This window comes from Ursus americanus, chromosome 6 (assembly GCF_024610735.1).
Source record: "Ursus americanus isolate L20-20 chromosome 6, mUrsAme1.1.p, whole genome shotgun sequence".
NCBI classification, from domain to species: domain Eukaryota; kingdom Metazoa; phylum Chordata; class Mammalia; order Carnivora; family Ursidae; genus Ursus; species Ursus americanus.
In genome coordinates this window covers 67791017-67817528 of record NC_142132.1, presented here as the reverse complement: position 1 = coordinate 67817528, position 26512 = coordinate 67791017, and the positions used below count along the sequence as shown (strand labels likewise).

The 26512-nt window shown below is 41.2% G+C and overlaps 1 protein-coding gene and 1 non-coding gene across 4 annotated transcripts in view; both read left to right on the top strand.

Moving 5' to 3' along the window:
• Nucleotides 1-26512, top strand: part of EGLN1 (egl-9 family hypoxia inducible factor 1) — a 58017-nt gene that overhangs the window by 14911 nt on the left and 16594 nt on the right. The window lies entirely within an intron of this gene.
• Nucleotides 19579-19664, top strand: LOC123783169 (small nucleolar RNA SNORD35). The gene has a single exon (XR_006777147.1). It is a non-coding gene; the product is annotated as a small nucleolar RNA SNORD35 (small nucleolar RNA).

Here is a 26512-nt window from a genome sequence, read left to right as displayed (position 1 = left end):
CCCAGATAAAACGGGAAAACATTATAACCTAAAAACTAGTGGTATGTGTGTACAGACTTCTGAAAGATGTTTGCCTCGTACAATCTGGATATAAAACAAAACAAAGTTAACTGGTATGTACCAAGGTGGGAACCATGACCTTAGTACCTCTCCATGCACATCTTGCTAGGTTAAACCTTGCTTTAGAATTCTAGGTGTGGGGGCGCCTGGGTGGCACAGCGGTTAAGCGTCTGCCTTCAGCTCAGGGCGTGATCCCAGCATTCTGGGATCGAGCCCCACATCAGGCTCCTCTGCTATGAGCCTGCTTCTTCCTCTCCCAGTCCCCCTGCTCGTGTTCCCTCTCTCGCTGGCTGTCTCTCTCTCTGTCGAATAAATAAATAAAATCTTTAAAAAAAAAAAAAAAGAATTCTAGGTGTGCAGTTCTACCGTGAAAGACTGAGAACCTTTATCACTAATAATTAACACTGGATTGTGATTCTTTTTCTTTTTTTCTCTTCCCTTTATACTGTCTTATTCCCTGTTCCCATTGCATATGTTCATTTGTGTTTTGCTTCTGTTTTGGTTTTTTACTTGTGGTATTTCAGTAAGATTAATTTAAATTTTTTAAAAATAAAAACCTTGGGTCACCTGGGTGGCTCAGTTGGTTAAGCATCCCAGCTGTTGATTTCAGGTCATAATCTCAGGGTTGTAAAATCAAGCCCCAGGTCCAGCTGCTCACTCAGTAGGGAGTATCCTTGTGATTCTCTCTCTCCCTCTCCCTTTGCTCCTCCCCCTGCATGTTCCTGCTCTCTCTAAAAAAAAAAAAAAACAACAACAAAACAGGGGCGCCTGGGTGGCTCAGCTGTTAAACGTCTGCCTTTGGCTCAGGTCGCGATCCCAGGGTACTGGGATCGAGCCCCACATCGGGCTCCCTGCTCAGCAGGGAGCCTGCTTTTCCTCTCACACTCCCCTTGCTTGTGTTCCCTCTCTCGCTGTCTCTCTCTGTCAAATAAATAAATAAAATCTTTAAAAACAAAACAAAACAAAAAACCACACCTTAGTAACAGTGCACCAGAGACCCAGGAGTAGAGGTACTCTTACAAAAATGAAACTAGAATTCATATTGGTTGGTTTTATTTATATTAAAAATAGTTCCTATAATTGTTAGATCTGAAGCATTTCTTGATAGTTTTGGTAGGAAATATATTTAAATATGTAAGAAAAGTTTGTTCATATTGCTAGTTTTCAGGAACTGTGTTTTAATGTGGCAAATAATGGTAAGGTAGTTCTCAAATACATACTTACTCTAAAGATTCTTGCAGGTGTTTGTCTTAGAATTGTCTAGGGAAAAGAGGTGATTGTTGACAGAAGGCGGGAATGGGAATAGCCCTGCTAGCCCTGCTCTGCTCTGGATTCTTTTCCTCTGGCTCTCTGAGCACTGAGCAAGTCACTCAGCATCTCTCCCAGTCTCTTCATCTATGAAATGGGAATCATGTTGGCCTAATTAACAGGAGAAATAGTGAATAATTGATTATTGTAAGAAGCTTTTTTTTTTTAAGGTTTTTTTTTTAAGATTTTAATTTATTTATTTGAGAGAGAGTGAGGCAGAGAGAGAGCATGAGTGGGAGAAGGGGCAGAGGGAGAAGCAGACTCCCCACAGAACAGGGAGCCTGACGTGGGGCTCAAGCCCGAGACTCCAGGATCATGACCTGAGCTGAAGGCAGACACTTCACTGACTGAGCCACCCAGGCGCCCCAGGGTGCATATATCTTTTTGAATTAAATGTTTGTTTTTTGTTTTGTTTTGTTTTTTGGTATTCTTTGGGTAAATACCCAGTAGTGGAATTATTGGATCATAATGGTAATTCTCTTTTTAGTTTTGACTGCACCAGGTTGTATGTCCATCAACAGTGCATGAGGGTTCCTTTTACTCTGCATCCCTGCCAGCACTTGTTTCTTGTGTTTTTGTTTTAGCCATTCTGACAGGTGTGAAGTTATATCTCGTTTGAGTTTTGATTTGCATTTCCCTGATGATGAATGATGTTGGGCATCTTTTCACATGTCTGTTGGCCATTTGAATGCCTTCTTTGAAGAAGTGTCTGTTCACATCTTTGTCCAATTTTTTAATTGGATTACTTGGGGGGTTGTTTTTGGAGTTGAGTTATATGAGTTCTTTATGTATTTTAGATACTAACCCTTTATCAAATGTGTAATTTGCAAATACCGTCTCCCATTCAGTAGGTTGTCTTTTAGTTTTGTTGATTGTTTGCTTTGCTTTGCAGAAGTTTCTTCTTTTGATGTAGTCCCGGTAGTTTATTTTTGCTTTTGTTTCCCTTGCCTCAGGAGACATATGTAGAAAAATACTGCTATGGCCAGTGTCAGAGAAATTACTGCCTGTCCTCTCTTCTAGGATTTTAATGGTTTCAGGTCTCACATTTAGATCGTTAATCCATTTTGAGTTTATTTTTGCGTAGGGTTTGAGAAAGTCATCCAGTTTCATTCTTTTGCATGAAAGAATGTCCAGTTTTCCCAACAACATTTACAGAGCCTTATTTTTAATATTAAAACAAATCTGTTGTTGACTAAGCAGTTGGCACATAGCCTTGGCACTGTGAAAAAAAGAAATGGTCAGTTGATAAGGGCGTCTTGCACTGAATTTCAGATTGTTGTGTTACACCATGGGTCATGAAATAACAGACGGGCATTCCTTGATCAAAGGATTTCTCTCTTGTCCCCTCTTCTCCACTCCCACCCTGCTTTTACCCTCCTTCACCACCCCCATATCCTCTTAGCAGAATGAAGTCAGATGGCAGTGAATATTTTATTTATTATTAATTTAATTATTTAAGGTGCATTTTAAAAATTTAAACTCTTAGGCGTTAATTTTAAAAGCTAGTAGTGCATATAAATAAGCTAGTGCCTATTAAACGATTGGATTAGATTTCATGCAATATAGTTTTAATTGATGTACACATAGATTAGATTATTTCATAATTTGCTGGTATTACTTAGTATTTCTTTTATTTACCACACAGTCTGTAACCTAATAGGAGGCTTTTAAAATCCTGAAAGTTAATTCTTGCTTCCCTAAAATGATGGGGAGTTTTTGGCGTTAGCTATTTTTCAGCCATGCTTTGTGGCTGAAATTTTACCTTTACCTTTGATATATCATCATCTTGTAGTTGGTCATCAGTTCATAGAATTACTTAGGTGTCTGTGCTATTGAGTTTGACTCATGATAATTGTACTCATAGTGAAAAATGCATTTTAGGAAGCCTGTGTTGCCCTTGATTTAAGAAATTGCTTGTCGGGCGCCTGGGCGGCTCAGTCGTCAAGCGTCTGCCTTCGGCTCAGGGCGTGATCCTGGCATTCTGGGATCGAGCCCCACATCAGGCTCCTCCATTGGGAGCCTGCTTCTTCCTCTCCCACTCCCCCTGCTTGTGTTCCCTCTCTCACTGGCTGTCTCTCTCTGTCAAATAAATAACTAAAATCTTTTTTTTTTTTTTTAAAGAGTCTGTTTCTTGGTTTCTCTCTCTCCCCCACCCCCCTTAATTTTTTCTTATTTTTTTCCCTTAGCTCATGTGTTTTCTTAAATTCCACATATGCGTGAACTCATATTTAAAAAAAAAAAAGTAAAGATTTTATTTATTTATTTGACAGAGAGAGAGAGACAGCCAGTGAGAGAGGGAACACAAGCAGGGGGAGTGGGAGAGGAAGAAGCAGGCTCCCAGCGGAGGAGCCTGATGTGGGGCCCGATCCCAGAATGCCGGGATCATGCCCTGAGCCGAAGGCAGACGCTTAACAACTGAGCCACCCAGGCGCCCCAATAAATAAAATCTTTTAAAAAAAGAAAAAAAAGAAATTGCTTGTAGGTTCCACATTTTTTTCCTAAAATTAATTGTTCTTAACATTGTTAACAGTGGAAACATGAAACTGTTGAGATGTCAACTCTACATATTATAGTATGTAGCTTTTTTTTTTTTTTAAGATTTTATTTATCTATTTGTCAGAGAGAGCACAAGTAGGGAGAGATGCAGGCAGAGCAGACAGAGGGAGAAGCAGGCTCCCCATTGAGCAAGGAGCCCGATGCGGGACTCAATCACAGGACCCTGGGATCATGACCTGAGCCGAAGGCAGACATTTGACTGAGCCACCCAGGTGTCCCAGTATGTAGCTTTTTTATGTCGACACTGGATAAGATCATTTTAGTCATTTACAAAGAAAATAAAGCTTATTTGAAAATAAGGAATGGAAGGGCTCCTGGGTGGCTCAGTCCATTAAGCGTTCGACTCTTGATCTCAACTTGGGTCTTGATCTCAGGGTCTGAGTTCAAGCCGTGTATTGAGAAGGAATGGAAGGGCGAGTGAAGTTAAACTGCATGTGTCCATAACTGAATTTTTCTTACAGAAATATATTTATCTAGATATTATATAGAAGAGTGATTGTTTTGAATTATACAATAGTTTAATAATTTAATATAGCTTAAATACTTGGTAATTTTAGTGATTACTATCTTTTTTTTTTTAACTTGAGAGAGGGAGAGAGAGTGAGTGCTGACATGCATGCGAGCATGTAGGGACGGGGCCGGAGGAACAGGGACAGAGGGAGAGAGAGAGAGAATCCTCATGCAGACTCCCTCTTGAGCATGGAGCCCAATGTGGGGCTCGATCTCGTGACCCTGAGATCACGACCTGAGCTGAAATCAAGAGTCTGACTCTTAACCAGCTGAGCCACCCAGGCACCCTGATTGCTGTCTTTTCAACTTGGGAATTGTATATATATCTGAACTGTAAAAATCTTACAAATGAAAAAGCAATTGCTGCTTTGTTTGTGACTTTATACATTTCTGATTATAAAAATAATATAATGCTTCAAGATACATGAAGCAAAAACTTGACAGAATAGAAAAGCAATAGACAGATTAAAAATTACAGGTGATGATTTCAGTACTTCTTTCTAGTCATTGTTCTAACCAAGTAGAAGAAAATCAGTAAGGGCATAGAAGACTTGAGCAATGTCAGCTAACTTGACCTAATTGACATCTGTTGAACACCCCTTGAAATGACCTAATAAAACACGTTCTTTGGAAGCACACCTGGAACATCACCGGAATTGACCATATGCTTAGCCATAAAACAAGTCTCAATAAATTTGAAAGGATTGAAGTCATTCAGAGTATATTCTTGGACCACTAAATTGTAAATAAATAATAGAAATCTTGCAAATCCCACATCTATGACAATTTAACAACACATTCCTAAATCATCTATGAGTCAAATAAGAAATAGAGGTAGACATCTAGGTCAATGGACAGGATTAAGAGTCCAGAAATAGACCCATATTCAAAACATTAATTGATATTTTTTGTTATTTTTTTACAAAGATACTAAGGTAATTCAATGAAGGATAGTTTTATTTTGTTTTAATAAATGGTGTTGGAATACGTGGATATCTGTCTGGAAAAATAAACATGACCCTTCCTCACTCCATACACAAAACCAAGTTCAGAATGGATCATTGACCTAAATGTAAGACCTAAAGCCATAAAAATTTTCAAAGAAAATGTAGAAGAAAATCTTTGTGACCTTGAGATGGGCAGAGATTTTTCAGGACAAAACAAAAAGATGAACCATAAAACAAAAAGACTGACAAATTGGTCTCTAAACATTAAAGTCATTTTTTGCTTATAGAAAAACACCACTTAAAAAAAGATGATATTTTATCTCCTTTGGGGACAAAATATTTACAAAACATATATCTGACAAAAGACTTGTATCTGGAATGTGTAAATTTTTTTTATCTATAAACCTGTATTATAATCTACATATATGGAGATAAAAGAGGAAAGAAGTAACCACTGTTAATGTCTTGATATTCCTTTTTTCTCTCTGGGTTGCGGTGTTATGGCTAATTTTTTCTTCTTTATAATTTGCTCTAAGTTTTTGTCACTTAGCTTCTGTTATTGTTCATTAGAAAATATTTTTAAAGGCAAAGTTCGGTGGTCAGGGTGATTCATCGGATGTTGGAGTCATGGAGGTAGATAGGTCAGTGATGGCTCACTTACGTGACAACAAAGAACTGATGGAGAAAAATCACAGTTTTCCATTCTCCCATAATTGTGTCTGTCTCTTTCTTTTCCTCCTTGGTGGTAGGTAGGACCCAGATCCTTGCAGACTGTTGGACTGAAAGCCATAGTTCCTCACTGGCTGTTAGCTGGAGGACTTTCTCCTTTCCTTGACCTTTAATAGGGTAGGAAACACGACAGAATTTCACAGTATGGCAGCTGGCTTCCCTCAGAGTGGTGAGTGAGAGAGGGAGAGAAGTATAAATAATTCTTACAACTCAATAAGATGTGAAAAATCCTAAGAGAAAAGGGGCAAAAAATTTGAACAGATATTTCACAAAAGAAGGTATATAAATGACCAAGTATGTGAAAAGATTCTCAGCATTATTGGTTGTTAGGGATGTGAAAATTAAAAGCACAATGAGATACTACTGTACATACACTACTTTAATGTACATACTGTACATTAAAATGGCTAGATTTTAAATACTGACAATACCAAATTTTGGTAAGGATGTAGTGCAACTGGAATCCTCATATACTGATACCTTCGTTACTTGTGGGAATGTAAAATGGTACGGCCACTTTGGAAAACAGGTCAGCCATTTCTCAAAAAGTTAAATATAGATTCATCATGAGACTCTGAGTATCTTAGCATTCACTCCTCTGTATCTACCAAGAGAAATAAAAACCTGTCCACACACAGACTTGAGTAGTAGTATTCATTATAGTCAAAAATAGGAAACAACCCAAGGTTCCATCATCTGGTAACTAGATAAATAAGATGTGGTACATGATGCAGTGGGGTCCTGTTCAGCCATAGAATGAAATGAACTGTACTTTTTGGGGCAATAACACGGATGAATCTCAGAAACATTGTGCTAAGTAAAAGATCGTACCATAAATTATTTAACTAGCTCTTTGTGGTAGAAGTTTGTGTTCTTTCTGGCTTTTTGCTTTTTTGTAATTCTGCCTTAGACGCCCTTGAAGATAACTAGTTTTTATAGGAGAAATTTCCAGAGGTAGAAGTGATGGGTTAGAGAAGATTTTTATATACTTATATGGTCAACATTACCAAATGCTTATGTACCAACCACAATTATTAGTACTTTTTCTACCAAGATTATCTTGTTTAATTCTCCCAACAACCATATTGAGGTATAGGTGCTTGTTTTCCTCATTTTTCGGTTGAGGAAACTGAGACACAGAAAGTTGCTAGTTTGTTTTTAAACTTGTTTCAGATCACACTAGGAAGTCACAGAGTGAGGGCCCAAATCAGGATAGTGGGATTGCAGAGCTTGCCCTGGGAAGACACGTGAAGGAGGTTCTCTTTGTGCATGTTTTGAGGGTGCTGTATTTATTTTCAGGTCTCCTACTTGATCTTGCTCCCTGCATGACCGAAATTTCTTAATTTTAAAAAGTTGGCGAGAAGCCAAGAATTTATCAAGTGAGTCTTTCTCCTTCCTAACTGAAATAATTTCAGAAATGCACCATTGGAATGTTGTTTAATTTCAACATAGACAAACTCATACTCAAGAAAAATACCAACCATTCACTTAAAGGAACATTCTTTTGATAGTATACAAATACAGTGTACAGTTCTTTGAGCTGGTTTTTCCATGTAAATCATAAAGAGAATCGATCAAGTAGTAAGTTCGTATTAACCTCGGACACTTACCACGATCCTGTCTTCAAATAGGCAGTGTGTGCCAAGGGTCCTCCAGGCGTGTAAGCTTCACATCAGAATCACACTTGTGTCCCGGGCCCTCTGTAGAGCTTCTCAATCAGACATTTTGATCCAGGGTGAAGGCCAGACAACTTCTTAGAACTTCATGGAGCTTCTAATTCACACTTGGGTCTGAGAAAGCTGGCATAGAACATATTCTTAGTTGATAAGGGATCTTAAATATGTTATGTCTGATACATCAGATGCCCAAAGGAGATTTGTTGAATAACTATTCTAAACACCTCTTAATAGCGAAAAACTTGACAAAGAAAAAAGTTCTGTTATTAATGAAAACAACTGGTTTACATTTTCTTGATTGTATTAATCTCATAAATTGATATTCTCTCACCTTTTCCCCCATGGCTTCTACAAGTAGGTGATACCATCTGCTTTTACTTGTTCATCACGTATTTATTCCTTAACCTCTCTGATAATGTGACGTGTGCCTTCCAAGCCTTCAGGTAGACCCGGGTTTCAGTTACACACCTGCCACATATTAGCCGTGAGACCTCAGAACTTAACCTGAATCCTTTCCGAGCTCAGGTTTCTGGTCTGTAAAACTGGGATGATTCCTGTACCGCAGGATTGTTGGGAGGAGGAGAGCAAACCCAGAGCCTAGGTCTCATCACAGAACTGTAGCCCCTTAATGCTGTTTCTCTTGGATTTCCTTCTTGCACCATGAAGGTGTGCTTTCTGTAGGTCTTCACTAAGACCTACCATCTTAGGGTTTTCATACCTGATCTCAACTAATCCTCTGTCATCTTCCCTCTGGAACTTTATCCCGTGTTCCATTTTAAAATTCATGTTCTTGACGTCCTCCCTGTCACGGTACTACTAAGCCTTGAGTTGATTTGTGCTCCTGTTCAGTCAGGCTCTGGTTCCTCTCAGTGCAGGTTCCGTTCTCACCTACACCGAGATGCAGCCTGTATTTCGCCTGCACTTCTCACTACTGTATTTAGACCTTCATTACCTTGTTTGTGAGTTTTTTCCCAGTGGCCACGAGTGTCATCTCCCTACCTCCATTATTCCTTGTCCTTCCTAATCTGTTTTTTTTTTTGCATTCATTTTTCTCTTATCAGAGTCCTGTTTCTAAAGTGAGAGATCAGCAGCTTTTCTCCCAAAGGGCTAAATAAATAGGTATTTTAGGCTTTGTGGTCCATATAGTTTTTGTTGCAACTACTGAGCTCTGCTATCGTATTGGGAAAGCAGCCTTAGACAATATGTAAGTGAATGAATGCGGCTGTATTTCAGTAAAACTTTATTTTAGAAAACAGGTGGTGGGCCAGATTTGGCCCACCGGCCAGAGTTTGCTGATTCTTGTTCTAAATGACAGCTCAGATTGTTATCTGTGCTTGCTTACATGACTTCAGGCATTCAATAGCTTGAAAATGAAGCCCGAATTCCTTAGCACAGAGTATGTAAGATCTCCTATTACGTGCCCTTGATATCCCTTTTTTTTACTGTGCTCCTCATCATGCATTCTTTATTTTTTTAAAGATTTTGTTTATTTATTAGAGGAGAGAGAGCGCGCGCGCACATGAGTGGGGGCGGACAAAGGGACAAGGGACTCAATCCCAGGACCCTGAGATCATGACCTGAGCCAAAGGCAGAGGCTTAACCACCTGAGCCACCCAAGCACCCCACATTATTTATTTTAGCAAATGGAACTACCTCCTGTTCCTAGGACGTGCCATGTTTTAGTAGGTCATCTCATGGTTCTTTTGTTGGTCACGGTGCTATAGTAAGCACTCTGTGTATCTTAATGTATTTCCTTCCCTCCCTAATGACCTCTCTGTGCAGTATTTCTTCAAATGATTCTCTTTTTTAATATTGATTGCAAGGTAAGACAGTCTTCCTAGTGCCACACTTTCTTTTTTTTTTTTAATGTTTTTGGTGTGTTTTTTTAAATAATATTTTTTTTTATTATGTTAGTCACCATACAGTACATCCTTAGTTTTTGATGTAGTGTTCCATGATGCATATAACACCCAGTGCTCCATGCAATATGTGCTCTCCTTAATACCCATCACCAGCCTATCCCAATCCCCCACCCCCCTCCCCTCTGAAGCCCTCAGTTTGTTTCCCAGAGTCCATAGTGTCTCATGGTTCACTCCCCCTTCTGTTTACCCCCCCTTCATTCTTCCCTTCCTTCTTCTCCCGATCTTCCTGCTATTTCTTATGTTCCATAAATGAAGTGAAACCATATGCTAATTGTCTTTCTCTGCTTGACTTATTTCACTTAGCATAATCTCCTCCAGTCCCGTCCATGTTGCTGCAAATGTTGGGTAATCGTTCTTTCTGATGGCTGAGTAATATTCCATTGTATATATGGACCACATCTTAATCCAGTCATCTGTTGAAGGGCATCTCGGCTCCTTCCACAATTTAGCTATTGTGAACAATGCTGCTATGAACATTGGGGTGCATATGGCCCTTCTCTTCACTACGTCTGTATCTTTGGGGTAAATACCCAGTAGTGCAATGGCTGGGTCATAGGGTAGCTCTATTTTTAACTTTTTAAGGGACCTCCACACTGTTTTCCAAAGTGTAGTGCCCCACTTTCTTACCCTTCACTAAAACAATTTGGTTTTAAGTGAAATGTGATGAAATTGCACAGGCTCCAGAAAGACTAGTTCTCATAGCAGCTGCTCTGAGTAATAGCTCCTAACTCTTAGATTCCACCAGACGTTCATGTTAGTGATATGGTGCTATATGGAAGTTCTTTGAGAAGGAGGCTTTAGGTCTGATGGGCCTATCAATTTCTTTGGAATGTGTTTTGACCTCCACAGAGTAGAATACTATTTTCCCTGCCTCATCTCAGCCTTTCAGAGTTCACTGGGTAATGAAGGAACATCTCTGTATGTCTTCCTTAGGGCTTGGAGGCATTCTGTATCAGCTTGGTGGGCACATCCCTTATGGGGTCTTGGAAGTCTTCCTGGCGCTATTCTAATTCCTTAAGTTAAATATTTTTAGTACTTTCTCCAGACCTGTGCTGGGACATAAAAACAAGTAAAACACAGTCCTAGCCTTAACAGTCCTCATGGTCAAATGCAGGGATCTGTAGACTTTCCCAAAGGGCCAGATAGTAAGTATTTTTAGGCTTTGTGAGCTATGTGATCTCTGTTGCACCTCTCAGCTCTGCTGTTGTACTTTGAAAAGAGCTATAGATGATACATAAATTACTGAACTTGGCTGTGTTCCAGTAAAATTTTATTTACAAAAACAGGTGAGGGGCCACATTTGGCTTGCCGACTGTAGTTTGCCAACCCCTGGCCTAGTGGCATTGTGCCAAAGGATATTTGAAACCACAGGTAACCAGTGTATCTTCCTTGAGTGTCAGTTTTACTCCATTATCATGTGGGAAAAGTTAAGTAGTTTTAATTGGTAAGTAATTTAATAGTAGCTACCCATGAACTAGAATGTGAAATTGAAAGGACTATTTAAGATGAAACTGAGCCTTGCAAGAAGTATCTTGTTTGTGGTGAGCTTCTTAGATCTCTATCTACAGACTTTTCGGCAGCTTGTTGGAAAGGTTGGAAAATTGCTGCTAGGTGTTGGAGCCATTGAAGGATTGAGAGGGAGGCGGTGACACCAGATTTTAATTTTAGAAAGCTAACCTGGGGGTGCACAGAGAAAGGTTTGGAGCAGGACCTGGCCACCCTGGAGGCAGGGAGACGAGTTAGGAGGCTGTTACAGGAATCCAAGCAAAAGATAAGGACCTCTTTTAAGATAGAGTTAACAAAGATGGAGAGATTCAGACAGATGGAGACCAAGCAAGGATGTTTGGTTTGATTGATTGTGTGGGGGAAGGACATGGAGAAGGGAAAGAAAAGGGTATATGAAGAAGAGCCACCTGAAGGCCAGGGAAGACAGACAGGTAAGGTGTTTTGGCATAGTTGAACTCACTTTGCCCGTGTACTGTACATACAAGTAGAGATTGGTGTTAGAGGTCTAAGACTCCAGAGAGCCATCTGGACTGTGGTGGTTGGCATATAGATAGTGGCTAAAACCACAGGACTGAGTGCAGTCCCCTGAGGGAAGAGTTTCACATAGCAAGAGTAATGCTAATCACAGAAGCCTTAGGGGAACCAAAACTCTTCATCGGTAGAGAAGGGGGGGCAGGTAGTAACCAGAAGAAAATCAGAAGACTGTTTTAGAAACCGAGGAAGAATAGAGGTACAGGAAGATCAGTAGTATCAAACACAGCAGAGAGGCTTCATTAGGATTGGAACTGGAAGACATGTATTGTTTTTATTAAAAAGAGGGGAGGGTATAATTCGGACTTTTCCCAAACTTGTGAGTTTGGAGTTGTGAGACTTCCAAAAGCAGTGAGTTGAGTAGGAACCTTAGAAGTGAGAAGATGGCAGGCAGGGACTGTAGACCAGCCTTCTCAACCTTGAGTGCTGCCTTAGTCACTCGGAGATCTTGTGAAAGTAGTGTGAGTCAGTGAGTCTGGGGTAAGTCTCCAGGTTCTGCATTTCCAGCCACCTCCCCAGCAGTGGGAATGCTGCTATTCCGAGGATTGCCTAGACCCACAGTTTTCTAATTGTGCATTAAGGCCCCCCAGCGCACTGCAGCAAACTCACAAGGGTGCTGCAGAATATTTTTAAGTTTCAAGGGAAATACAGCAACATCTCTTGGATGGTGCAGTATTTAAATCACTGTATTCCTTTCCTTGATGTCATACCTTTGAAAGCTGGGTTTTCAGTGCTGGTTCTGATAAAAAAAAAAAAATAGTGAAACTAGAAATGAGGCTGTTGTGTCCAACCTGATTCCAAGGTTGGAAAAGTTATGCAGGGCTCCCAAGGTGCAGAATTGTTAGGACTTTCATACCTGCCAAGTGGTTTGGCCCATACTACTTAATCAAGAGAACTAATAGATATTTCTTTTGGCCTAGAGGTGCTGTGAAAAAATTGCTGAGACATTAATTACTCTGTGAACCAAGGTAGTTTGAGAACCACTGACATAAACTGTTCTTCATAGAAACTGTGGAGCCAAGCAGTTGAAAACATTGGATGGCAGCTAATAGAGGAGCAAAGGAGGGTTTGTTTTAAAGTAGAAGAGACAGGTATGTTCAGTGCTGGGGCTAGGAACAGCTGGCAGAGAAGCAGATGTGAAGATACAGGAATAAAGGTGTTGACTTGGAGCAAAAGGTCTCTGAGGAGATGAAACAGGATGGAATCTAGATCCTGCTTTTCTATATGATGCTTCAAACCAGCAGCATTATTTTTTAGGGTGAATTGCAGAATCTTAGTCCCTAGCTTCAGACCTCCTGAATCAGAATATGGATTTTTTAATAAGATCCCGGGTGATGTGTATGCATGTTAACATTTCAGAAGCGCTGTAGGAGACAGGATTAGCCCGACATAGGAGAAAGGACACCTCTTTTATTTATTCCATCACCACACTGTGTATCTTATACGCACCAGCCATTCTGATTAAGGGAAGTGAGATGATGGGGCTTTTACATTTAGATGCATTGAGAGACTTGGGAGTAAGAAGCTGAGGAAGTTTCTACCTGGTTGCCTTAATTACCTCGGATAAATAGGGAACATTTCCACCTAGTGAATTAAAAAGTTGGGGCTGAAATTGTGGCTGAGAAAGCCTGCAGTAGTGCTCTGTGGCTGGGGTGTAGGAGCTACAAAGATTGGATTCATTTAAATTTGCTAGTTTGCAGGGTGAGGTGAAGGAAAACATACAGAGGGCTAGCAAGATATCTGTCCTGGATCTGGAAAGAGATGAAGCCACAAGGAGAAAGATGAGGAGAAGGAGGGGGGTAAGAGGATGGGAGGTCTCCTTGAAAAGCTAATGAGAAAATCACACATCCTGGAATTGGGGGCGTCTTGCCCTTGTTCTTATCCACCGGGAAGAGGAACATTCTTTCCTGTCAAGCTACAGAGATTTAGTGGGACGCAGTGATAGATTGGCTAACGGGGAAGAAGGATCAGTCTAGAATGACTCCTAGGATCCTGGAAGTAGAGACCACTTGGAACACATTCTTATTAATTGGTGAGGAATTGATCTCTAATGAGTGTTTTTTTGAAGGGGCAGGGGGTGATGGGGCAGTGTGGAGATAGGTTAGGATGAGATTTGGCAATGTTGAATTTGAGGATAGGGGACTATGTACGTGGAAGTGGCTAAACCACTGGAAATACAGACATGGGACTCAGGTCAGATATGAAGATCAATTTGAGATCAATGATATAGTAATGGCTTCTATTAGTTGTTACTCCCTGTCAGGTGAAGGCTGAGCAGTTTATAGGCATTGTCACATTTATCCTCTCATCAACCTGTTTTTTTTTTAAGTTTGTTTGTTTGTTCGTTTAAAGATCTGTTTATTTCAGAGAGTAGGGGGGAGGGACAGAGGAAGAGGGAGAGACTCCTTAGGTAGACTTCCCACTGAGCACAGAGCCTGATGTAGGGCTTGATCCCAGGATCCTGAGATCATGACCTGAGTTGAAACCAAGAGCCAGATGCTCAACTGACTGAGCTACCCAGGCACTCCTATTTCTTTATTTTTAAGTAATATGTACATCCATCATGGGGCTTGAACCCTCGACCTGGAGATCAAGAGTAGCATGCTCTTCTGACTAAGCCAGCCAGGCACCCCTCTTATGAACCCTTTGAGGCAGGTATGAAACCACTTCACAGATGAGGAGGTAGGCTTAAACAAATTGCCCATGGTTCACGTGTTTAGTGAGGGGTAGAACCAGGATTAGAAACCAGATGTTGCTGGTTTCTACTTCATGGCAGAGCTCTACTACATCCTTGGTCACCAGCTTCTGGGAGGTGACTGGTACCACATTTGTTAGATCTCAGATGCAAATGTCAAAAACAAAACGAAAAACCCCTTAAATGGGCTTAAGCAAACCAAAAAAGAAATTTATTGGTCCTCATAACTATAGATCCTAATGATCAACCTTGGAAGCAAGGGCACAAATAGTATCATCAAAACTTGCTCTCTCAGCTTTTCTTTTCTGTTAGTTATTCTCTTGCAAGCTTTCTTCGTGTGACAGCAGGTTGGCTCCAATAGTTGTAACTTTATATCCTAGAGATGTACATAGGAAGAGAGCTTCTCTTTACCAGGGGCTCCAGATAAAATGCTGGAGTTGAGTCCCACTGGTTCCGGTTGGCTTGGGTCACGTACCCATTTCTGAACTAGTCTCCGACCAGGCTTGACATGCTCACCCCAGAGGGTAGACAGTGAACCTCACCCAAGCAGGATTGAGGACCACAGGTGAGAGTTGCCCAAGGACGAGGGAAATGGGTACTGGGAAAACCAAAGCCGATGTTTAGCACGTGGGCAGAGATGACATCCTCCTGTGTCAGTGTTGGAGAAGCATACTGGCAGTGATGCTAAGAGCTCAGATTTATTGGATGTTTACTGGGTACCAGGTGCAATATGCATTCTGTGTTTAACCCTCATAATATCCCTTTGGGGTGTATACTGTTGTTACGCTCACATAGCGATAGTAAGTAGTGGAGCTGAGATAGAATCCAGGCTGGACAACTTTAAACCTTTCTATACTTGACCATTATACTATATGTTGGTTTACCCTGTCTGTACCACCACAACATTTATAGTTTTCTCATTGTATTTTCACATTTTGTGCCTTAAAGTTATGGATTAATGGTGGGTGAGAGCATAGTGAATCAGACAGATCTAGGCCACCGTTTGTTCTATTTAATATGCTTAATAAGTAATTTATAATATAACTTAAATAACATTTACCTTAAGTGTTGTAGTGGAAATTGCCTGGTTTTTAAATTAAATTCTTATTTTTTTCTCTCTTGAAATGTTTTATGTTTTATAGTTTCATGTCATAGTGACTTTTTATATTTAGCCCCAGTACTCTTTTTTTAAGACTTTATACCATCCTTGAATATATAAAATAGTAGGTGAATTTTTGCATTTTAGTGTGTCTCCAGAGATTATGAAAAATTTTTTGTTCTTCTGTTTAGCCTTCATAACAATAGTTTCAAAATCTTACCCAGTATTTCTATAAATGCTTTAAAAAAGAAGAAGCAGCAGCAGCTAGGGTGCCCGGGTGGCTCTGTTGGTTAAGCATCAGACTCTTGATTTAGGCTCAGGTCATGATCTCAGGGCTGTGGGGTGAACGCTGCATTGGGCTCCCCACTCAGTGGGGAGTCGGCTTGAGATTCTCTTTCTCACTCTCCCTCTGTCCCCTCCCTGCCGCCCCACTACCCCCCCACCCTGCTATTGCACTCTCTCTCTCAAAAAAAATTTTTTTTGAAAGTTCATTAGGGCTACTGCAAGGCTTTTATTATCAAAATAATTTATTCTGAGGTTACCCTGTTTGTTTATTAGAATTGGGTATTCACAAAATTAGAAAATAATATCTTAATGTGTCTTTGAGGTGCTATTTTGAGCAATAAAACCTGTGTTTTGACTAATAAAGTGAGGTTTTAGAATATGAAAGTTACTAAGTACTGTTTGACACCCATTATTTTTCGACTTTGTGATGCCAGTTATATTTCTCTTAATCCTATTTGAAATGTCTACTATGTGTCATTATAACAGAAGCAATGCAGGTTTGGAAATCAATTGGGAAACCCAGATTTTTGTCCTTTGGGATTCCCATGTCTAAAGAGTTTGGGCCAGACCTTTATGGTCCCTTCCAGTTTTGAAATTCTAGAGTTTTTAGAATGCTATGTCACAAGTGTTGCCATATGGCTGGCGGGAGGGGAGGTGGTGTAGGGGCTCGGCGCCTGGGTGGCTTAGTCAGTTAAGCGTCTGCCTTCAGCTTGGGTCATGATCCTGGAGTCCAGGGATCAAGCCCCCGCATCAGGATCCCTGCTCAGCAGGGAGTCCTCTTCTCGCTCTCCTTCTGCCCCCTGCTTGTGTTCTCTCGCTAGCTCTCTCAAATAAATAAATAAGTAAAATATTTTAAACAAAAAAGTAGTGTTGCCAGATGGAACTGTATAGTCTTCAAACCAGATTGGAAGACTGTATAGTCCAAGTTCCTTATCTTAGAAATAAAGAAACCTGGCCCAGATGATGGAATGCAGGATCTCCCCGCACTTAGTGGCAGGCGAATGGAGCAGGGACAGAGGCTTTTCTACAGCTCCTCCTTCCTTACAACAGTTGTACTGAGTTGAAGACAGCTAACATTCATTTATTTGATCAAGGAAACATTTATTGAGCATCTTATATATGTGAGGCATTTTACTAGCACTCATGTTATTAGCTGCCGAGATGTGTAAATGCAGGGATGTGTGTGAAAAGCCATACAGCATGGAGGCTCTAAACTGGGCTACAGAGTAGTCCAGCAGACCTGGGTTCTCAGTCCTGCTGACCCCTTAGCTCTGCAATCCCAAGCCTGTTTCCTTGTCTGTAAGGCAAGGCTAGTAGAAGTAGGCATTTTATATAGTTGTGGTGAGGATTAAATGAGATAATGAAGATTATGCTTAGCATAATGCCTGGTGTGTAGTAGGCTGTCTTAGAGACTATGATGAAGGTGTTTACGAAAGAAAAAAGCCTTCAAGATTTACAGAACACTTTCCTTTGTTGTCTTGTTGAACTCATAGCCCTGTGAGTAGATAGTGATAATCCTAATTTTTCGAATGAGGACACAGCTCTGGAGGCTTGGGACTTACCGGTGCCCCAGAGCTATCAGTCAAGGCTACCATTAACACTGCCTGGGCAGCAGGCAGTGTTTTTAAGCACTTTTTTGTGTACTAGTTCATTAGGCACGCAGGTATACGTTGTTATTTTCACTTTACAGACGAGGGAAGTCAGGCACAGAAAAGTTAAATAATTTGTCCAGAGTGACCCAGCAAGGAAGAGGCAAAGGTGGAGTTTGAGTGCAGGCAGTCTGGCTTCAGATCCCAGTCTTCTTAATCTAAGTGTGCTTCCTTTATTTCGTGCGGCCTTCGGGGAAGGTAAAAGCCATTTTGCAAACTGGAAAGCACTACGTAAAATGTGGTGCTATTTTTATCTGACTCGGTCCCTGTATTCCGGAGATTACAGTCCACCGGGAATGTGTCTTCTCAGACTAAACCTGTTCACATCCTGCCACTGTTCCTTGCTGGACATTGCCCTCACCACTTTGGCCATTTTTAAAAAAATACTTTCTCTAAAGTATCCCCAGAAATGAATAGGGCCTGAGAAATACAGAATCTGGTTGAACTATTTAACGTAGCTTAATGTGGCCATAGATTTTTAGCAATACAATGGCTAGTTTAAATTTATGGTCAGCCAGAACTCCTAGGTTTTTTGTTTTGTTTTGTTTTTTTAAGATATGTTTTCTGCCAAACCATCTTATCCCCTTATATAGTTTACTCCACATAATGGGCATAATACCTGCCTCGCAGGGATTTTGAGAATGAAGTGGAAGAATGAATGTAGAGTTCTTCGTGCAGTGACTGGCGTGTACTAATACCTCAGTCCTTGGTGATGGTTTTCCTGTAAAGTGCACTTATCTAAACCTCTCCTATTCAGAAAAGTTACACCGGTAAATCCCTTCGGCTCTTCATTCAAAATCATTGATAAAAATGTAAATTAATTGGCTAAGGGCTAAAGACAGTAGACTCTCCTCCCAGGCTGACACAGGCCTAGATGTGGATTCAAAGAGAAACGAACGATTGGTTTGCTCAACTCACATCTCACTATCTTATCAATCAAATATGGGAGGATTTTTCTTCAAGACCCTTTTAAATGTATCTGGTTGGTTCTTCATAATTAATTTGCTTAAAATGGTCTCAAATTATATGCCATAGTGCCTCACCTTTAATACTTAAGACTTCTTACAACATTCTGTTCAAATTCCTATCCTTATAGCAGTGGTCCTCAGTTTTGATCTTATGGCCCATGGGTCACTTTGGTTAGAGTCACTGGACCCCACCGAGAACCAAAACACAACTTCCTCTTTCATCAGCAGCACATTTAGACATCATATTGAATGACTGTCTGCAGAATTTTACCTCTAGCAGACTGATGCATAATGTTGATCAGATGAGCAGGCTAGATGAGTTATTTAGAGGATTCAGTAAACATTGTGACATCAGGACTAAGCCTTGGCGGTGGGGAGACTGTGGATGGAAGAAGCAGGTGGCTCGGAAGAGCCAGGAAGAAGCAGCAGAGCGGCATGGATGCTCGTTCTGGTGGCCTGTGGGAACAGGGGCTTGAGAGGTTGGTGGTTCCTGGCAACGTGCCTGAAAGTCGCTAGGTATGAAGGCTTAGAGAACTTAACTTCTTAATGCTTGTTATGGAAATCTTGTATTCTAATTAGATTCTTTTCCTAAATCATTCCACAGGTATACTTGAACATTCTTATTTACACCCTTACACCCAGGGCTTGAACTGACAATGCTGAGATCAAGAATCAGAGGCTCTACTGACTGAGCCAGCCACGCACCCCTACTTGAACATTCTTTTTTTTTTTTTTTAATTTTTTGTTTTTGGGGTTTTTTAAATTAATTTAAGTACTCCCTACACCCCATGTAGGGCTTGAATTCATGACCCAAGATCAAGAGTCCCATCCATGTTCCTCTGACTGAGCCAGCCAGGCGTTCCCCTACTTGAACATTCTTAAAAATAAGCTGTGCCTAGGCCCAAAATAAAGCCATATGGTACTGAAGGAAAACCAGTCTGTTGGCAGAATTTAGTAACTGTGCCTCTTTGTGTACACGCACACATGCACATACGTACAGTGTGTATGTTTATTATTTTTGTCATCTTCTGCAATTGGAAGGTTGTTGAACTTCACATTTATTTCTCATAACCTAGTAATACTTCTGTCAACTTTTAGCATAAGATGGCAAAACTCAGCTTGTATTTTGTATTAAAGTGCAGATGATGTCTTTCCACGATGGTCTTTGGGTGCTCACCCTGGGCACTGCTGAGAAAGCCCCTTGGCACATCTGATGCCAGAAGAAAAAATAATAAATCGTATTAAAGTGGTTGAAGTTATTCTCCCCTTTTTCTCTACCCTTAATCATTAATTGATTTTCTCAAAAGAGATTTGAGCACCTGTGTTCAGCACAGATTAATAAGATCTGCTTCATGTACTATAGGGGTCCAAAATCTGATGGGGTAAAACCCAGAAAATAAATACCACAAGGGTGTCTTAGGTATGGTGATTTAGAAGTAATTGAGCAGCTTTTCTAAGAATGATGCAAAAAGCAAAGAATATTAAACTCGTTCAAAGTGGTAAAAGCAGAGTAGAGTTTCATGTTACTTGAAACAGGGCCATCATTATTTTCTGGGACCAGATCTGGCCCTTGCAGTAACTGTCCTTCTGTGCAGTGGTGTGATGGCGTGGCAGAGGAAGCGCTTCAGCACTGCCGGTGAAATGGAGACAGTGACTTTCCTGAGGCACTCGTGGAGGTGTGGCCGGACTGAAGTGAGCTGCGCGTATGCAAGTTCTGTAAACTAGAGTTCCGTAAGATAAATCTGTGCTCCTACAAAGGCTGTGACTGGAATGTCTGTCGCTCACACGACAAACACTTTTCAGAAGTGTTTGGTTATCTGCCTACAAAGGGAGTTATGCCATTATTATGAGTATCAGTATTAGTATTGTTACTGTTATTGTTATTACTGAAAAATTCAGTTAATTATTGGAGTTATTGATTTCTTAAGGGTCTGATTTGTATGACCGGTCTTTTCAGCTAAGAAGGGGTCCTGATTCTATGCCCATTTAAGTCTTAAACGGAAATAAGCATTTTAGCAATTATTGCATACCTCTCCAAGCAGTAAGGCTAGGGCAAAGTTGACACTCTCAAGTACTTCATTTGAGTGCATTTGTTCATTTTGGGAAATTTTTTTTTAAATCAGCTTTTTGTTATTGTTGCATTGATTCTGCATCAAGAATATCAAATTAAGAACAAAACACAATCATTCCTTTGGAGAGTAACCTACAAAAGGAAATTGCTGTGGTTTACCAGCTCCAATAAGAAAAGCAGACTCCTGACTTCATAGCTGTGCTTAGAAATGTGCCTCGGAGTCACCTGCTCAAGTGAATGAAAACTTAAGAGCTGATAATGTCACTTCTGCTCAAAACTCTTAGTGGCTCCCTGTTACCCTTGAGATAATGTCCAAGTTAAATATCAAGGAACACTAACCTTCCAGGGAGTGGCGTTGGATCTGCCCCGCCTCATCTGTCACACCCCTTGCCTGGTGCTTTAGGCTCCCCCCTTGCTTGCAGGTTACACACAGGACATGCACACACACACACACACACACACACACACACACACACACACACTGTGCTGTCTGTTGTCTTCGTTTATGACTTTTTCTTTTCCTGGAACATTCTCCCTGACTTCTTTTGCCTGGCTAATTCACATTTTTCTCTAAACACCCATGTTTCAAGAAGCTTTCACTGACCCTAACTTCCCTTGCAATGGAATAATACTCCGTGCCTGGCCTGGTCATTTTCATTGTTGGTCGTGTTGAAATATGATGTTTTCCTTTCTGTCGCACTGGAATATAAGTTCTTAAAGAGCAGGGACTGTCTTCCTGAAACTGTGCCTTGCACGTACCCTAACTGAACATGTTCAGAACCGAACCCCTGATCTCTTACATCCCCCCATGCTCAGGCTCTACCACCTGTTGTCTTCATCTGTTTACAGTAATTACATTTTTCCAGCTTCTCAAGCCAGAATCTTAGAGTCATCCTCTCATACCCCATGCCAGTCTTTCTGGAAATCCTGCTTATTCATCCAGATTGCTTCTTACCGCTATGGCCCAAGCAGTCATTGTCCCTCACCTGATTTAGTGCAGTAGCCTTCTAACTAGCCTTCTGCCTTCCTTTCCTGCTTGCCTTCAATCCAATTTCTACATCAGGGGTCGGCAAACATTTTCTGTCAAGGGCCATATGGTAAACATTTTAGGCTTTCTGGACCACACAGTCTCTGTCATGGCTTCTCAGATCTGCTGTTGTAACATGACAACAGCCATGCAAAATGTAAACGAGTGTTCCAACAAAACATTACTTCCAAGGGCGGTTGGCTGCAGTTTGCCGATCCTTGCTCTACATGGCAGCCAGACTACTCAAAACCCTCTAGTGACTTCCCCTCCTGCTTAATCTTTAGTGGTCCCTAAAACCCTACGTGATTTGTGTCCCCAGCCCTTGCCTCTCTGATCTCATCTTCCAATCTCCCCTGCTTTGCTCTCCTTTCCAGCCACACTGACCCTGCTTTTCCTCAGACATGTCAGGCACAAAGTGTGCATGGAACATTCACTTCCTCATCTCTTAACATTTTCTCAGATGTCAGCTTCTCAATGAGGTTAAGCTGACAACCCTATTGATAATTATGCCCCAGCATTGTATTCCCCATTCCCGTTGTTTCCCCCCCCCATAGCGTTGATGTTCTAACATTCTATATTTTATACTCAATGCTAATGTAGTTTGTCCTTTTTCCTACTAGAATATATATTGCCTAAAGGCAGTCACTTTTTTGTTCTGTTCATTATTGTATCCCCAAGATCTAGAACAGTGGACTAGATATTTGCTGAATGAACCAATAGTGGGTATATTTAAGTTGTGGTGGTTGTGCCCAAACTCATGACCCCGAGATTAAGAGTTGCACACTCTTGTGACTGAGCCAGTCAGTGCCCTGGTTTGTTGTTTTTAATGAGTTCTTCCTTCTCTCTCACCACCATCAAATCTGTCTGTTTCACATTCTTAACTTTGCTTCAGCTGTCCTGCCCCCAGCAGTCCCACTCCCCTCCATTCAGGCTCTTGTCTGTCATCTGCCAGTAATCTCTTATCCCAGGCCATCCCGTCTGTTCCCTACCAGTAGCCCGAGTGGTGTTTGTAAGATTGAAATTGGGTTATTTTGCTACTGTTTTATTTAAAGTTTGGCCCTTTGCTAATCAAAATCCTTTGGAGTGCTTGTTTAAAATTCCAAGATCCCAGGTCTCATCCTATACCTACTAAATCATGATTTCAGTGGAGGGGTTGGGTGTTACATTTTAAGAAGTGCACCAAGTGATTCTTACTGAACACATTTGGCTACACTGGCTTATAAAACAAAGCTCAGCAAGTCAGTAAGAGCCTTTCTGCCCCGCCCCTGCCTGTCTTTTCTGCCCCATCTCCAGCTGCTCTGCACTGCACACTTCCTCTTCCAACTCTGTTTACCCATTTGCATTTCTGTCAGGGTGCCATATTTGTTCTTGCTTTTTGCAAATATTCTGCTCCCTTTATTGGGAATCTCCCCCTACTCTGGAAAACTTGTATTTTTATCCTTCAAAATTCTGCTCATTTGTCACTTTGTCTGCATAGTCTTTTCTGACACCCGTTCCCGTGAGAGCATTCATCATCTTTGCTGTCTGGGTACATTTGTAAGACTATTGTGTTTATCACACGGTCCTGGATGCTTTTGCATGACTTTCCCTGTTGTGACCCAGCGTGAGCCAATTCAGTTGTTTGAGTGTTAGGTTCCTCTAAGAAATACTGCTCACGTTTGCAAGCTACAGATAAGTGAGCATGGTAGATCTATTCCCCAAAACCTAGCTTCCAAAAGGCACATGACTGTGAAAGCAAAACTCAGACGGAGCTCTGCCGCACACACACAAATAGTCTCACAGACTGTTTTCCAAACTGGATAAAGTCCCTCCTCTCCATGCTTTTAGGAACTCTGGCAGGTACCTTTTATGAAAGTTTTATTCCAGGCAGAAGTGCTAATCCGGTTGGAGGATTCAGTTTAACCTAGTTGGGATCAGACAACAAAATGCCCTTATAGGGAACTAATCACAGAACCAGCAGGAATCCCGAGGCCTAGGGTACATTCCAAGGACTATACCCCACAGGGTTCATGAGATTCATGTGTATGTGCTCACGTAGGAGCACTGGTCCCCTTTATGCTACCTGTAGCCAAGCCGCATATCCCGAACACCAATCTTTTCTACTACTGTAGTCATTTATGGTATCTGTTATGCGAATTACCATACCCTCTGTATTTGAGGAGAGAAGAGAAAACTGGAGTTACCCACTGGAGTAAGGGTTTTGTTTTTTAAGATTTTTTTTTTTTTTTTTTTATTCATTTGAAAGAGAGCGCGAGAGCATGAGCAGGGGGAAGGGTCAGAGGGAGAGGGAGAAGCAGACTCCCAGCCAGACGAGGGGCTCAATCCTAGGACCCCGGGATCATGACCTGAGCCAAAGGCAGACGCTTAACCAACTGAGCCGCCCAGGCACCTGGAGTGAGATTTTTTATCAGCTTCAACATTAACCAGTGATTGTGTGTATCCAGTAGGGGTTTTGCAAACGTTAACTCCCTGCTCCAGGAGGAATATCAGGAACCGTAATCCATGTCCTTTAGTCCATTTAAAATAAATAAATTTGCATTACACTCTATGCTAAAATAATGTAAAGAATATTTTAAAATCACACCTCTCTTCTGGACTCTGGAATCGAAACAGGTGTTGAACTTCTCATCCCTGGATCCCCATGCCGAGTGCAGTGCCTGCTCAGTAGGCTAGGGAAGTGCTGAAGCAGATGTTTGTAATGTTAAGCAGCCGAGTATTTTGTTTGTTCTGTTTTTATTTTTCTTTTAATGCTAAATTGCATACTCTACCAGGGCGTTATATTAATAACATAACAGGTTTACCGTAGCTGTCTGAGTATGTGTCTTACCAGTGACATTTGCTTGCATGGGCTCGAATGAAATCACACCACTCGCTGGGTGGGGATCAAGCTGAGGCCTGCCTGGGATCCCCAGCCTCCTCACAGGAGAGAGGTTGCTCTGTCCTCCTCAAGTTTGAGGTTGGTGGGGGTGAGGGGGGTGGTTGTGGGTGAGTGGCATAAATACAGAGCCCTGCTTGGGAGCCCAGCGAAGGGTTGTGCCTAGCTGGTGAGATTGGAGCCGAGGTTAGCAAATTATAGGTCTCTATTCTGACAGCAGGGCTAGACAGCTCAAATAGAAACTGCTTCACCAGATGGCTTCCTAATTTATAAAGTATAGCTGCAATCCCTAAAAGGGAAATGGAGAGTTAGTAAGGCATCATTATACGTCTCTAGATCACACTGCCTGTTGAGAGCATTGCCCTTAAGCAAGTTCATTTTCAAATGTGTATGGAAGTTCTTTTCTCTTGGGCTAGAATGAGGACCCAGTAAGGAAAATAGTGTGTGTGGTGTTAAACAGTCCATCATTCCTGAGCCACTTGGGGAGTAATTTGGAACAATGCTATTTATTATCTTTGCTTTTTTTTTTCTGCATTTTTCACATTCCTATGAATATAGTCAGAAAGTCTCTTGGACTTTTTAAAACTTCAGTTTATATTAATAATTAATATGGTTATACTTTGCCTTCCTGCACAAATAATAACTACTTTGTATTAAAATATTCTGTAGGAGTATAGTAAAAATGTTGAAATTGCTGTCATGTCGCAGTAGCTGAAGAGCTCTTAGAAATCGGTAGAAAAAGGATGAACAGCCCAAGAGGAAAGTGAGTGAAGGATGTGAGTAAGCAGTTAACAAGAATTAAATGGCCAATAAAAATACGAAAAATGTTTGCTTTCACAAATTGAGATGTAATTAAAATAGTAATATAAATTTTTACCTGTCAAATTGAGCAGTTTTTAAAAGAATAAAACTCACTAGCCAGGATTGGCAAATGAGTAGGAGGATGTGTGTATGCCTACAGAGCTAGTGGGAGTATTAGCTAATAACCATTTAGGAGAACGTAGCGGCAATAAAAAAATTTTTAAAGACTTATAATTTCACTTGTAGGAATTTAATTTTAGGGAGGCATTGAGGATGTTCATGGTGACAGAGCTCCAGAACTGTTGTCACTCACAATACTGTTTATAATGGCAAGAAGCTTCTTAAAACATTTTACAGAAACAACCTAAATGCCCTTATAAGTCCTGTAGTTTTGTAGTATGTGTTCATCATTCACAATTAGTCAGCTTTTGCCTGGTTATTTAACTGTTTTTGCTGTGACCAGGAAAGCAAAGTTCAATGAGTTTTTATTCTAAATGAGTTTATTCCATAAGAATCTGTCCTCTGTTCTCTTCTTCTCTCCCTACAACTCTGTTCCTTGGCAATCCCTGGCAGCCACATGGCTTCCGCTATCCCATATGAAGGTGGCTCCTAAGTCTACATCTCCAGCCATGACCTCTTTTTGGAGTTCCAGACTCACATTTCCAACTGCCTTTTGAACATCTCCACCCGGATAGCCCATCGGCATGGCAAACTCAGTGTGTCCAAAACATGAACTGGCCTCTGCCAAGCCCGCTGTTACTCTCAACCAGACACACACTCTTGTGAACCATCTTTGGTTTAGCCGTGTCCCCCGTCTTGTCTGTGAAAGCACTTATCAGGTCCCCTCCCTTGTCTCATGGTCACGACCCCTCCCCATTCCACTCAGCCCCTGCCCAGAGGCCCCCCTCTACATCAGACTGCTTCCTTTCTTTGTCTGTAGCACTTGTGTTCTGACTGGTCTTTTTGGTGTCTTGTTTTTTCCTGCCCCCTTTCCCAAAGCCGTTTTACGTTTGATTTGTCCTGTGTCTGACGCACAGTTCTGATCGTGTTGCTCCCTTGCCCCCAAAATACTGGCTTTCCTCTCTCTGTAAAGTAAGAAGGCACTCGGGTGTGTCCACAGGCCGACCCCTCTCACCTTTTCAGTTTTCTTCCCCCTTCTCAAGAACTCTGTGCTTTAGCAGATCTGAATATTCCTCATCACCAAATGTGTTGTTATTTTCTCGCTTTTAAAACTTCCCTTACATAATTCGTTCTGTTTCACATACCCTCTCTCCAACTTACATACTTCTTTTCAGCT